Source organism: Balearica regulorum, chromosome 5 (assembly GCF_011004875.1).
Source record: "Balearica regulorum gibbericeps isolate bBalReg1 chromosome 5, bBalReg1.pri, whole genome shotgun sequence".
Taxonomy (NCBI): domain Eukaryota; kingdom Metazoa; phylum Chordata; class Aves; order Gruiformes; family Gruidae; genus Balearica; species Balearica regulorum.
The window spans coordinates 60,288,103-60,303,533 of record NC_046188.1 but is presented as its reverse complement, the minus strand read 5'-3'; the positions used below and the strand labels follow the sequence as shown (position 1 = coordinate 60,303,533).

General features: G+C 42.5%; 1 protein-coding gene across 7 annotated transcripts in view; it reads right to left on the bottom strand.

The window, feature by feature from the left end:
• Positions 1–14,718, bottom strand: part of MICAL2 (microtubule associated monooxygenase, calponin and LIM domain containing 2) — a 132,430-nt gene extending 117,712 nt beyond the window's left edge. For 5 of the 7 annotated variants that reach the window (XM_075755186.1, XM_075755188.1, XM_075755189.1 and 2 more), the window contains exon 1: positions 14,583–14,718. The gene's annotated coding sequence lies outside the window, so the exon portion shown is untranslated. Of the gene's footprint in view, positions 1–14,168; positions 14,484–14,582 lie in introns of those variants that run through there. The other 2 variants (XM_075755191.1, XM_075755184.1) reach the window with 2 other exon arrangements.
• Between the last annotated feature and the right edge of the window lie 713 nt (positions 14,719–15,431).

Below are 15,431 nucleotides of genomic sequence, written 5' to 3'. Positions count from 1 at the left end.
TCATCCATTACTGCTGCAGAAAAATCCTCTCAGTCAAACAGCAAAATACATCTCAAAACATTATTTTGGGAAATCCATCAGCAAAATAAAAAAATTAACAGTGGGAATAAAATGTTAGGAAGCAGCCTCGTCAAAAAAACTCTGAGGGCAGAACATCATTAACCAGTAATAGGAGAGATGACAAATGCATCACTGTTTTCAAAAGGCAAGCTGAGATGAATCATAATTTAACTCCGACTATATCTTCTCCAGCACAGAAAAGTTTACTAGAACATGTGAAGCACCAAAAAAAGCACTTCTTAATAGTAATTGTTCATCTCATAGCCTGGTTCCAAAAGCCTGGGGTTTAAATCCTTTGTGTTAGTTCTGCCAACAACACTGAAGGTCAGAGGTGGATGTTCCTTCTCATACTAAAGTCTTTATGCAACACTGGCCATTTATTTCCAATCATCTACCAAGCAGAATGATCTACACTTAAATATGTAAAAGATATTACCACCAGGCTCTTCATTAGTCATTCCTTCATTTGGAAAATTTACTTTTCCACATACCTGTACTTTGCTGCATGTAAGTGGGCAGACATCATAGGCATGTTCTCTCCAGTGGGCATGCACTTCGGAAGTGTCAAGGGAAAGAACAACATCAATTTTTTGTAAAAAGTTACTTTTATCACTGTCCTCTAGTCCTAGCATTTGCTTTACTGTATAGAAGATCCAACATTTCTTACTGAAAGAACACATCTGTAGGAGGTTATGGCCAACATCAACACATACATATCTGAAAATCAGCATTAACAGTGCTTTTAAAGAGCCAAGCATGTGCAAGTGCAAAAACATTGCCGGTGCAATAGACATATCCACAAAGTTTTAAGACACTGTTACTGTTTCATTCCCATATATTACCATGAGGTTACATGTAACAGCTACAACTGTTTGGGGAGCCTGAAATGATGCCATGTGGTGACTATAGGTTGCTTATTTGAGCATAATGTTTGCAGCACCAGAGTAGACTAAAGGCATTACATTTCTCCCCCTTCCTACAGCAAGACAGAGCTAAAGCTGCCCTGGTGCCTCAACTCTCTAACAGTCTGTAATTATCAGAAAGAGAAAGGATTAACAGGTTCTGGGTTTGCGGAGCGGCTGGTACACAAGGTCCTGATTAAGGCTGGCTTTGTTAGAGAAAACAACAATTCAGGAAGGAAAGTGGTTTACGGGAACACCTTGGGTCAATTCAGTTTTGCTTTAACACAGCCCAGCCTCTGCCAGCCAGCTGGATGCCCGCTGGCCCATGCCTCAGCACTGCCAGCCCCCCCAGGGCCACAATGGGGGGGGGGGGGGGGCGTGGGGTGGCTGCGCCCTCACCCCAGCTGCCGTGGGCTGCCCACGGCCCCTGCCTGGTCCCCGAGGCTGAGCCCCCCGAAGCACCGTGCTCCCCCCTCACTGCGCCTGCTCTGCGCAGAGCTGGAACCGGGGGACAGCAACTGTCGGAATACTGAAAGTTTTTACTCAACTTCTGATCAGAAGAAAACCCAAATTCCGCTCATCCAACGTGCTTACGTGAAGTGAACCAACTGAAGACCTGAAGATGTATTTTGTTGTTATAGATCCTTCACATATAGTTCACACAATTTTAATATCCCCCAGCTTATAGAGACCAAGAAGTAAAACAGAGAACTGACCATCAGAAAAAGGATGGAGAGAAATATTTCTGGATGTAAGATATTCACAAAGGAAACATTGTTAAGTTCTCCACTTTACAAATATGGTTTAAAAAAAAGTTTTGTTACCGAGCCCAAGACCTCATATTGGCTTGGGCTTTGCTCCAGTTTTACATTAGCACAGATTTCTCCCTCTCTTCTGCATACAGGTAAACACTATTGCTTTTATTTCACTAAAATGTGCAACCAGATCTTATCTACAGTCCAGTTTTCAAGCTTTAGTTTGCTATGAATAAAGAGTTAGCTAATGCCATAATACAGTGGCTGTATTAATACTGTGATCAGACTGAGTCTGACTTTTGGCAGAGGCATCAGTGCAGAGGTGGCTGGCGATGGGCAGGCGCAGACAGAGGAGGGAGATCTGTGTTTGGACCAAGCCAAATTCTGTCATTGCCTTCGTCACAGCACAGTGATAGGCACTGGTTCGGAATGAGCAGCTGAAGGATGCCGATGCAACACCACTCACTGCTCTGCTGCAAATAAAACCCTAATTGGCAGAAATGCCCTTAAAGATCACATAGTACCTTTCAGCTTTGTAAAGCATTGGGGTGGGGGGAAAGAAAATAAGAACGAACTTCAGATGTACTGCTGGACACTTTTTGCTCCTCAGCTTTTCTTTCCAGCTGGGACTTTTTTTTTTTTTAAAGATACATGAATATTTTTAGTTTATTTTTTCTCCCCCCAAACAGTTGCTTGGGACTGCTGCTTGGATTATGAAACAGAATGAGCAAGCAATAAACTGCATAAAGGAAAGAAAAGCAATGATAGTTTCTGAAGTAACAGCTGAATTATAATGCGTGTAAAATTGCAGTATTTCCCCTTTCAATTTTGAGCTGAAGTTAAAAACAGGTTCTTCAGTACATGCTGCACCCACAGGCATGTGATCACAATTGAGTTTCAGGTATTGTGCAGTTATTGCATGGAGAGAATAAATAAAGAAGAAAAAAGGCATACACCAGAAGTTTTGGACAGTTCCAGGTCCAAATGGATACAATTTGCATAGTATGAGCTCACCCCCTCAAAAAAAAAAAAAAAAAAAAAAGTGAGTCAACATACAAACTAAACCTCAAATGAAATAATCTGGAGAGGAAGAAGTATGGAACAACTTTAAAGGGAACTTGTATCAGCTCTGGAAGCAAAATTTTCAAGGAACAGTGCTTCCTTTTGCATGCAAGTCACACTACAGACAGATACTACTTAGAAGAAAACTCTCAAACCAATAGCCAAAGGAAAAAATGAAAGAAAGAAGAAAATGTAAAATCCCAGCAGCATGAAAAAAAGCTCATATACCAGTCAACAGATATCCATAGTGCATTTCTAAATTATGCATTTCCATAATGCATTTCTAAATGAAAGGGAGCTGGGAAGTGACTTGCAGCAGTCAGAGAATCAGTCCATTTCTTTAAGGTTCAACATGGGAGTTTTTACTCCTGCCTTCATTCCTGCCAAGCGCAGATCACTCTGAAATACGTTAAGTTCAAATACTCCAGAACCTCCCCTGTGCATAGCACAGACTATCATAGCAAAGGCTTTGAACATCAGTCTCTGGTGGTGTTTCTGGTGCCTGGTGCAGCTAGGCAGGATGAGAGGGCTGTCTGACCCCATGTTTCTGTCAAAGCTAGACTGAGCCTGACTTCTCCACTGATGCTTTCAACTTCAGAGAATTCCTTTCAAATGAGGTCCATCAGACATACCAATGTCTGCACCAAGGGAAAACGGGCCCCTTCCTAGCCAGATTAACCTGCTACCTTAAACTGCCACATTTAAAACCACACACATGCACATCCAAGGATACATTAGTGATTTGGCTTGTGAGCACATATCCCAGGGCTCCTGCTGCCACCAAGGATGTGGAGCCTTTCATGAAAGGCTCTTTTGCCATATTTCATACAATGGTTTATCTCTGCTCCATGATCCAAAGTCCTCCTCACCCCACCACACATAGCTGGGGCTCTTCCACCTCTGCCCACTGCTGACCACCGGTCCTGCCAACGGACGTGACTAGGAGAAAAATTCAAAAGACTTCACAATGAAGTGTTTGCTTACCAGATGCCCTAATGCAGCAAGTCAATGACACCCAGAACAGTTTTTTCCTAATTTTCTATGATTGATATGATAGGATTCTTCAATTACTAGCTTATTTTTTTCACTGTAACAAAAAATGCCATACATTTGCATAAAAGAAAGAGACTAAAAACACCGTGAAGAGTTCTAAGTTACAAATGTTAAGTTACATGAGTGGTCACTGCAGTCTCTCCTGTTGTTGTCCGTAGGGTGTGCACGTGAAATGCCACTTTGACTATATGAATTGGGTCTGAGAGAGATTGCTAGAAAAAAAGTGCAGAAGGCAGCACTTCACTGGACTCCTAATATCCAGTGTATCAATTAATTATGAATCAACTTTTACGAAGCATATTTCTCCAAGGCATCTTGGCAGGCAGTGTATGGCAACACGTGAACAGTTCACCTCGGTATTTTCAGGTCAGACTATATCCTAAATGGGTCAGTGCAACATCAGGCAGAAAGCACCCTCCTTTTCTAAAAACAGAAGCTGACAGCTTTGCACAAGGCTCTCATGGCCCATCTTCTTGCAGTTGGGGCAGCTGTACTTACTTGGTTACTCCTTTTACCTCATGGCAGACCTTTACTGGCAGGGCCACTCCAGAGCAACCACGTCTCATAGTGCTCTGGCAGAGGTCTATTAATCATCAGCAGGTTAAAAGGTCAGATTAGTAAATCTGCTTAAGGCATACGCCCGACAGGCAGAGGCAAGGATCTCAACCCAGGACGTTCAGCACAGCCACTGCTGATGTGGCTCCCACTTGTCTGGATGTACAAAGTGCCAGAGCAGGCAGAGGAAGAGCGCTGCGCTCGCAGGCGCTACCTTCACACAGTAAAGGGTCTGCTCAGGCTCCGACAGCCTGCTGTAACCTTATAGGCACAGGTACTTCATGCATCAAGAAATACAATAAACCCAACATGCTTATATTTCCCAGAGAGAAAACCCAGATTATTAGCAAAAAACACAATTACCACAGGAGTCCCCAGATGGATTTCTCTACATTGTTGCCTACATCCTATTTTCTGATCCCTACGAGGTTGCACACCAGCACGTCTCACAGCTTAAAGCTGAAAATTTACTGCTGGAATTTTAATCAAAAGCAATAGGAACTTAATCTAGATTATAGGCTTAGAAGAGAGAAAAAAACAGCTAAAGGCAAAAAACCTGAGCAACTAAAACACAGTTGTGGTGGAAGAAAAAAAAAAGAACCTTTGGCCCGAGTCTCATTGCCATTGGTGACACTTTCTTACAAAAATTCATGACAATTTTGTAAACAACATCAACCAAAACCTTCAAGTCACACTTTCTTGAGTGAAACTTTTAAACATGCTACATGAGCAAAAAGTTCAGCAGTTTCCACCTCCCCTTAGCATTGGCAAGGTTATCATTGCACTGTGGCACTGCTGTAAAACAAATCCGGTCATCTACAATTGCACCACAGAGAAGATGGCTCTGCTGAAAACAGGGGAGGGACTGCATCTGCTGGGGTGTGCCAAGCGAAACTCATCAGCATCACAGCACATGACTAAGCATGTATTCAGGTACGTCAATACTCACCTACCAATTTGAAAATAAAGGTAGTATCTTCTTATCTCCTCCCCTCCCCCAAATCTGTAAATATGGGAAAAGACAGAACACAGCAAAGGAAGTTTAAGAAACCTTAACAAGACAAAACCAACACACCACAAGATATGAAACAACTATTCACACAGGATAATGACTGTTAATGTATCAGGTAAGAAATATTAGAAATTAGGATCCTATTTCTAAAAATAGAAAGGTGACTGCAGATACACTTGACAGAGACTATTCATGTGCATACAGACCTGTAACATAAATAAATATTTAATTATATGTTGCCTTTTTTGCTTAATTCTAATTGAGAGAGGTAATTACTTATGTTGTCAATACTAGTTTCTAATGACTGGGTCCAGAACAATCAATTAGATTTCATTTTAAATTCCCCAGACCTGGTAGAAAAGCAGAAAGCTCTCTCTCTTCTGGATATCTTCCCCCAAGAAAACAGAATAATCATAATGGAATCATCAGCCAAAGGAAGAAAATACCATTTGGCTTCTCCTCCTCCTCCAAAATTAAACACACACATTAATTTCAGCCCTGCACGTGGCATAATATCCCATAAGGAAAGTAGAAAATTTGGATTCAAAACACAAGGTGCTTCTTAGTATGACAAGGGTGTATTTTTCATATTAGAGAAAGTCATGAAAAATAAATACAACGAAGGCTTCACGAACTCATCAGAAGCACTGATCTCAATCTTACAAAGTCTGTTGATACCTAGTAGGAAAGTCAGATGAAGTTTGCTTTCTACTTTGTAGGAGTACCGATAATTCTCTCACACACATTTTCAATAAACTTTGCACGCAGGTTGGTGTATTAGCTACATGACAGCCGATGAGGCAGGCAGATGAGGAAAGCCTTCCCATTCTTTGCTTGTCTGTATGTCACTTCAGTAGAGCAAATAAAACTGAGAAGTAGTGGTTCACAGTCTCTGTGCACGAGAACTATTAGAGTGAAAAACCTGTGATACATCCACACTGATATTTACTTCTAAATTAAATCTTGTATGCAAATGCAGACCTCCTACACTATATATGCAATTCCTTTATTTGTCTTAGAAATTAGTGAACTAAAAGTGACACTTAAATAATTATACAGCTGTTTTCCAGAAGCCAGTGTTTGTAGTTATATAGGCTTGAGATTTCAAACGAGGCAGATGACCTTAGGAACATGTATCCTATTAAGTTCTGGGTCAGTTATGTCCTGGTGAATGTTTTACCCATCAAAGAACCCACAAAGCTTTACCTCAAAGGGCAAGAGAGTTTCATATTGACATTACTTTGTAGAACTACCTGCTTTACCTGACCATCTGAAGGATGCAAACAAATGCTCCGTTAGAAAAAGCTGAGTCAAGAAACTCTGTCAAACACAGTATTAAATCATTCGTGTATTTTATTGAATGTCAGGTTGAACTTTGGATTTACCTTTGTAACAGGAAAGTGTTGTGAAAAAAAAACCACAAAAATGTCTTGCCTTGCTCCGAAGTAGCCACGTAATTCTTTTTGTTCTGTACTAATGCATCATAAATATAAAATAAATGGGAGACAAACATTTTGATTCCATAACTGAGCTTGAAGATGCTTCTACACACAAGTTATTAATAATATCAATCCATTAATTCAGATAGTAGCTAAAGAAGTAGCTACATACAGGTTTCGTGGTATATATTTAAAGGCATGCATAAAGAAGGCCTTAAGATATTATCAAGCTTCTGCATTTGTCATGGAACAGCATTAGAAATATTGCTGGAGCCCTCTACATGCATGCATGCAGGAAACAATCACAGTTGTAAAAAAGAAAAAGAGAAAGGAAATAACCCTGCCCTTTGCATTTTTGCGTAAGGCAAGTGTAAGATAAAGACCTTGTGGATCTCCTTTCCCACATAACTACACAGAAGAAAACCCCATTGTGGGGTTTCATTCCCAGATCAGAAGGAAACCCAGACAGAAACCTTCTCCCTGAGCAAGGGGCCAGCATCCACCTCTGGCACGCACACCCAGGCCCCTGCCGCGCTCCCGGTGCCTGACACAGCTCCTCCTTCCTGTGCCAGCACCCGCTGCTTCGCATCTCCCAAAGCCATCTCCCTCCTCGGGCTGCTTTCAGCCCCAGGAGACCCTAACTCTTCGGTGAGACACAAAATGTGCTGAACTGCCTGAGGTCAGCATCCTGCTGAGTCCACCTCCAGGGGACAAGTGGTGCTCCCAAAGGAATAAAGCCATTCCCCTCTGTATGCTATTCTATATTTATCTTGAAAAATGATATGTGAAGTATTAATTAAAATTACTCTGCAGAGGGTACTACAGGCAATTCTTTTTCCCCACAACATGCACAAAGCAGGTTGGGCTAGTGCATATTAACCTATTTTCCTGTCAGCTTATCTAAACATCAGTTACAAATAAGATGCAGCTGACCTGTAGCACTGGTTGTGTCTTACAGTACCGTACAGAGTAGCTCTGCAGTATGTGCTGGGGAGCATTACATTACTCATTACCCCTCTGCTGCAGTTTCAGCTCAGATACCTAGTCCCAAATATATACCAGGTACCCAGGACAAGACCCCACGCTTCATTAAATATTTGGCACATTGTCTCAAATTACCTTTGACACACAGGGTTATTTATACATCATGGCACATTGCATGCCTCTGCGACAAGATAGCATCACACAATACTGTATGTCAGGAATGCAGGCAACAGATTTAAACCAATCCCCGCTTCAAGACACTTTTACTAGGAAGCAGGTCACAAACTGAGTAATATCCGTTTTATGCACTGAAAAACGTATGCTATTCATTTCCAGGAAATAAAGTCAACCACCCTAATCCTTCTTCCTTCTCACATACATCCCCCCATCAGAACAACAGAAAGATGGTTTCTTTTGTCTTAACAGGTTTGCTGTTGAGATGTAGTTAGTTCACTATGCCAGCCTTATTCTTCCTAAAGCATTTGCTAGGACACCTAATGTTGACTTGGTGCAAGGGCAGTGTTTCAGAGAGTAATTAAAGCAAGAGGTATTTGGTTACATCCACTGAATGCAGTTTTGAATACGCACCAATAGTTCATATTTATGGAGCTCATTTCCAAGCCTTAAGCATGTGCACATTTCTGATACTCATTCAGCCACATTAATGTTCTGAACACAAATACTGTACAGAGGGGTGTCAGCTGTTACTTTTAAAAAATCCAGATAGAAGTGGGAGGAACCTACATTCCGCGTTCATCTTACGAAGCAAAACTCTGAAATCTGAAAAATGGCTACCATCTTCAATATTCTTCTGTCCCTACAGCCATGCAATTACTTAAAGAATTTTCTGAACTGATAGAAACAGCTGGTTGCACAGGTTGCAACCATAGGAATCCTTAGCACTCAGTGAAAGGGGAAATGCAAACACTGGGCAGAGGGCTAGGAGTCTGAATCCGAAAGAGAACTCATTTGCATAAATTATCCGACCCCAAATATCACATTTCATCAGCAGTTCCTTCAGTCCAGCTAGGATGGAAATCAGACCTGAAGAAGTTCTCTTCTCAGGATGCTCACTCCTTTACAACCTCTAAAAGGAGAAAAGCAATGGAGATTCAAGTGTACAAGTATATACTGTGCCAGATCCACAGCTGGGATGAAATGACAATATTTAAAATAAATAAATAAAATCAGCACTGACTATACACTTACTACCATGAAGTCAAGCCCAAGTACTTCCTGCCATACAAACCCTGAATTTTCTTCTCCTCAGTTCAGATTGCTACTTAAAATTATTCCCCAGCTCAGCACAAGGTGACACAGCATAAAGAAAATCCATAATGAACAGCGTGATAACAAGCATATACCATAGATGGTCCTGTAAGAGAAACAAACGATCTCATGAGTAAGCAGAAACCAAAACCTACTCACTGTCTTGTAAAGTTCATTAACGTTTAACCAGAGGGTTTTTATCAGCTGGAAACACCATCAGCAGAGAACATCGCGTTGCATTATGAATTTCTTCTTTGCTTTTAGCAACTGCCTTCAGAGACTGCACTTGTTTCTCTAAATCTTTCTGTGCTGCTCCCTGTGTGCACAAGTTTAGAGACCAAAGGTATTGCACATCCCTAACACCACTAACAGATGGCACTCACCTCAGCCAATAACATAGATTATAGATATTGCGATATACACTCATCCGATTACGTGCAAAAAAATTCCATTATCTGCCAAACCTGTCTTCTCAAAGAGAGGGGCAAAAAGTATCTTCTGCTCCTGTTCCACTTTCTGCTTTGCTTTTTTTAAAAACTGCTAATATTTTTTTGCTGGACTCCATCAAATATGATTTGCACATGATACACTAGGAAAAAACATCTTGGAAGATGTAAAAGCCTTCGATTGTCTATTGGAGTTGCCTATACAGGTTAGAAAATGCAAAAACATGTTATCTGAACCAAGTAGTCTTTTGATGTACTCATTTTTTCAAAAGTAACACTATATAAAAAAACCCAACATAAAATATGCAGAAGAGTTAAGATAAGTGATTGAATTACCAAAGACTATTTGAAGTTTATTAAAAACATGGCCACACATCCCAACAAAAATTTCACATGGCCTTAGAAATTCTATTTTGATGCTTGGCTATGGCAGTTACACAGAAGGATAAACTGTAACACCCCCTTGGGCATTACTACAGTCTACACAGGCAATAAGCTGCAAGCTTAAAAGGTCTGAGAAGGATTTATTGTGGACTAATGATTCCAAAGAACCTGCTTTTTAAGAAGCCAAAACTGCACAACACACACTTAGAATGCCAGGCACAGTAATTTTAAAAACTAAATTGGTAATGTCCACTTGGCTGAATGTAGCAAGTAGAGAAACTGCTGGCATTATTTGTCCAGAGCAATGCAGGTGAGATGCCAGTGACAAGAACAAAAGTTTAAATCTAATCCATGTATTCCCATCACACAACTTAATAAATCATCTGCCTGAAGGAGTCAGGCCCCAAATAGGAAGCTTCTGAAGACCAGATAACAAAATTTAGCAGTGTCCAGAAACAGACAGGCAGGCAGGTGATCTCTGAACCCATGGGTTGTCTTCAGAATTATTCCCTCCTCACCAGGTCTTACCATCACAGCTCTAGAAGGAAAACAGCAAGAAGAAATGAACCCAAGTTCAGGCTCTCCTCCTAGTTACACGAGTGTTACTGGAACACTGAAATAAAAATAATCAGAACATGAACTGAATATAAACTAGGGCAGTAGGGTCTATGATAATTTGTGCTGTGGTAGGGTCTACCTTTCCCAACAAGGAACTGGACTTCTATTCCCCGTGTAGTAGATTGCCAACAAAAATTTGGAGGGGATAATAAAACACAAAACCAAACTCCCTCACTGAACAACAGTCCAGAGCAGGAAAAGGGGTTGATAGCACACGCAGCTCAGATTTAAGCACAAGTCAGAATTTTTTTCCTTTCATGGAACTAAGAGTCTAAATATGACTAAAGATCATTTTGGGGAAGTTTTTACATGCTTGTAAAATGTAACTATGCATAGATGAAAGAGTTATTCTTAGTCATCTCCTCCATGTCAAAAATAAACCCAGCAATTTCCAGAATGTGTCACAATACAATATTAACTATGTATCTGCATGGTCACTGAATCAGTGGACACTTAACAGCCTTAATTTAGAATATCTATATTTTCTGGAAATGGTCTAATGTACCATGCTGGAATACCCCGAACTACTAATACCACTTCTGAAGGAGTCAATTTGCAGCATAAACACCTCCAAAACTGGTCCTAACAATGAGCAAAGCAAACAGCGTGCCATCCCTTAGCAGCCAGGGTGCCAGACAAAGAGCAGAGGCTGCATTTTTCAAATTAATGGACTCCTCAAACAGAAAGAGCTTGAACAGAAAAGGTGCGTCAAAGAAACAATTTGCTCACATGCAAAATACACAGGCTAAATGTATATTATACAGGTACACATGTATTATACAGATACACACGTGCCAGGCTGCCTATACAGACATACAAAGCAACTCCTCAGCCTTCCTGTAGCTCGCTGGCTCCAGATAAAACACGCGAGCAAGCTGAGAAAACAGAAAAACCGTACAGGGAGGCAGACCTCAATTTTGGTCATCTGAAATTGTCTTCATTTTAAGGGAATCAAAACACACCATGCCCCTAAAAAGCAAAGCCTCTTCCACTAGAAAACAGAGATTTTCTGCTGACACCAGGGGAATCAAACTGAGACGAAGGACTCCTGAGGAACAGATACACGTTACCAAGGACTCACAACAAATGTTAAAGCCACATGGAAGAGTCCCAATGGGAAATATATAGCATTTGAAAGTTTTCCCTTGAGTTTTCAAGATGCTAATTATAAAATACCAGAGCAGTGAGACAGCTGGAGCAGATACAAGGTACGTGCTAAAAGAGGTGAAAGACTTAAAGCATACACATGGAGAAATCGGATAGCAATCACCTCTCTTGTTTTATGGTTTCTTACACTTAAAGAACATCTCCAGCCAAAAAACAGGCGCTCTCATGTTCACAAGGAATGGGACAGGGACACCAGACAAGAAAACTCTGCTTCAGAATATCTTTGAAAAAACAAAATCTTTTCAGATCTTACTTACTTCTAGATTCTAGACAAAACTGAAGAAAACTTGAACTCATCACAAACAGCAGTGCAACCAACACCCTGGTATCAGGGATATTTTACTACTGTGCATCTTCAGGGCAGCCTTAAGGCAACTAAGAACACCACATAAAAAAAAAAAAAAGAAGAAAACAAAAGAAATTCAGAGTTTCAGAGATGACTTCTCCTTTCTGTATACTTCGCTGGTTTGCTAAGAATTCACCTAGTATTAGAGATAGGGCAGGAAAAGTCACATCACTTGCTGCAGGCCACATGACAAGAGGAATTTGGATGCAACATCCTTCAGTTTCCTATCAGAACTTCATTTCTCCACCACACAGTATATGCTGCATCTCCAGTATCTTTTTCTACTACTATGAAGAGAACAGCACTAACCGATGTCAAGCAGCATTTTAAAACCTTTATTTGACAGGTCTATTTAACACGGGGGATAATATACATTTTGCAGCAACAATCTTGAAAAAAGAGAACTGAATCAAATGCGTGGGACAAATGCGCCTGGTACCTGGCTAGCCAGCCTTGTATTAAAGCAACCTCCCAGCACACAACCTTGCAGTATGGAAAACCCAAGATGCAGGAAAAGGATTGAGAATTTCTCAACCCAAGGCTTTAGCTGAAAAAGATCATCATGCCTGTGCTGTGATTAGGTGTGTCCACTTACACCAGCTGATTTATGGAATACTGATGTCTTCTGGACAGTGACCCCATGGCACCAGCCCTGCGAGCTCTGCTATCTGCCTGAGAGGGAGGCAGCAGTGATAAGGAGGAGGTGGGGCGAGGTTCAAGTCAGGGGACTGAAGTGGCTAATTACTGCTTTGGACAGCAAGTAAAATGGTTACGCTGATAAATGCACTACTTGTATTTTGAAGACAACTTGTATTTTCAAGCAGAGAATTGTAAAATTGCTGTACATTTTTTCAAGTTGCTAAAGAAGTCAGACATGAGAAAACTTGAGACTGAACATAAGATTCAGTCTGAGTAAGACTACGACCAAGGACGTGTTGAGTGTTAAATGAGTCAACATAGTTTTAAGAATTAAAACATTTACTGACCTCATAATACACAGACAAAAACTGTATAATATCTCTAGACTTTGGAGCATAAGTTTGCTGATGCTTCAGTACAGTATTTTAGAAGTACCTTTTTCAGATGCATCTTCCAGAAAGCATAAACCCCACTCAATTTAGAGAAATACCCAGATAACTTCAAACTAAGCATACATGGACACACACTTACTTAGAGTGCTTGTGTAGATGATAACAGACATGAATCCCAGTTTGGTTGTTGGATAATCTGTGTTCCACCCACGCAACACAATTAACAACCAATATGGAATGGCAAAATGAGGGAGGGAAGATGCCCTCTTTTCTCCCAGATCAAGGCACTTCATGAATATCAATTAGATGTTAATATCCCTAGGAGGCAAGCGTGACAAGACTTATTAAGTCATTTTAAAGATTAGGACACTGAGTCACAGAGAGATTAAGAACTTCCTCAAAACCAACAGCAGAATCAGAGAAGGGGCAAGCTGCACCCCAGCCGGGCCTGGCAGCACGAGAACGCACTGCTCCACCTCATTCCAAGATTTAGAGTCTCTAAGGAAAAATAAAATAAAATTTAAAAAAAAAATCCACACTTGTATGAAGTTTCCTGCCCATGCCAACGCGCCTCAGTTTTGACCTGCAGGGACCATCTTTAGATACAAGAATGCAGTCTGGTTTCCACGCTCAGATCGCATTTTGGCTGAAAGTACCAGCACGGTTGCCAATTGTAAACGGTTTTTAAAGTCGACAGAAACCTCCAGATCTTTTCTGATAAGCTTGAGAGAGAACTTAAAACTTTTTGATACTGGTTCAACCCTATAAGCCCAGGGGCAAATAAATCTACAATCATCAGTCTTCAAGCCAACTCACGCCAACTATCTGAATTCAAGTCACATGTTGAATTTACACATTAAAAACGTAGTGAACATGACAAGACAATTACTATCGCAGGTTAACACACACTTCAAAGCACGAAGGAAAACCCAACAGATGCCACATTCAACTAGCCCGCAAAGGTGAGCAGAGAAGGATGTTACGCTGATTAACACGCTCATTAAGACGCGTCCAAACTAATAGCCCACTTCAGTGTTGAAACACATTCGGAAAGCACTTTGCCGTCTTAATCGCAGGGTACTTACGAAACTAAAGACTATTTTTACTTTTCCAGCGTCGCCCTCCGCCACAGCACGAGAGCGAGCCCACGGAGTCACCCTTCGCTCCCACAAACGCGCAGGGGCAGGTACAGCCCTCAGCTCTGAGAGCGCCACGGCCGGCAAAACCCCAAACCCGCCGAGTAAAGCCCAGCCCGTCGGGCCCAGCAAGCTGCCGCACGCCCCGCCGGCACCAGCCGCGCAGCCCTCCGCGCTCAGCCGGGCACCAGCCGCCTGCCAAGGGACGGCGCGGCCCCGAGCGCCGCCACCCGCGAAGGGAGAGCCCGGCTCCCGGTGCCCTCGCCCGCGGAGGGACCCTCCGGCCCCGGCCGGCGCCACCCGCGGGGAGTCCCGCTCCCACCGCACCTGCTCCGCCCGCGGCAGCGCACCCCGCGGACCTACCGGTGGCAGCGGCGCCGCTCCGCATGCTGCCCGCCGCTCGGCACGGCACGGCGCGGTTCCGGGCTGCTCGGGGCGGGGCCGGCGGACCGGGGCGGGCCGAGGCGGGCCGGCCGCCCCAGCCCCGTGCGAGCCGCCGCCGGGCGCCCTTGTGCTTCGAGCAAGGTGCGTTTCCCCAGCCGCCCCCACTCGTGATTTCATTTCCCCCCACCCCCTCGTGGCTTTTCGGAACCGGCCGTGGAGCTCACCTGCCGGCGCGGGTCCGGGCCTCAGCGGCGTCCCCGGCTGCTGCTGCCCACGGAGACACCGACGGGGCGGTGGAGAAGATGCCACCTGTAAATTGGGGAAGCGTGTGTGTCAGCACATCCGGCAGAGCGTGAAATAGGGAACTCAAACGATTTCTTTTGTCTGTTTAGGTTCTGTATTTGAGGAAGCGTAAAGGTCATCATATACTCAGGAGATAGAAGAAGCTGTAAGTCAGCAAGCAAATGGAAAACTACTGGAAAGAAAGTTCAAGGTTGATAGGTAATGTAAATAACAGTACTTACACTACAACTCCTTGACTTTTATCAACAGTAACAACATCTTGCTAACGGTAGAAGTAAAGTTTTATGAAAAAAGAAAGAACAAAGAAAACTAGTTAGGATTCACTTAACTGCTGCAACAGGGAAGGTAAAATGTTCCGCAGCTAAAGCTCATATCTGCTAACCAAAAGGTTTGATAAAACCCTCAGCAGGCCTACTTTTAGGTAACTTAAAACATTCATAAATATTTTGACATGTGCCACACAGACGCTATACCTTAAGTGACCCTGAAGAAGGCTGAGCAGGACCCCAGCCTGCCATGACATGA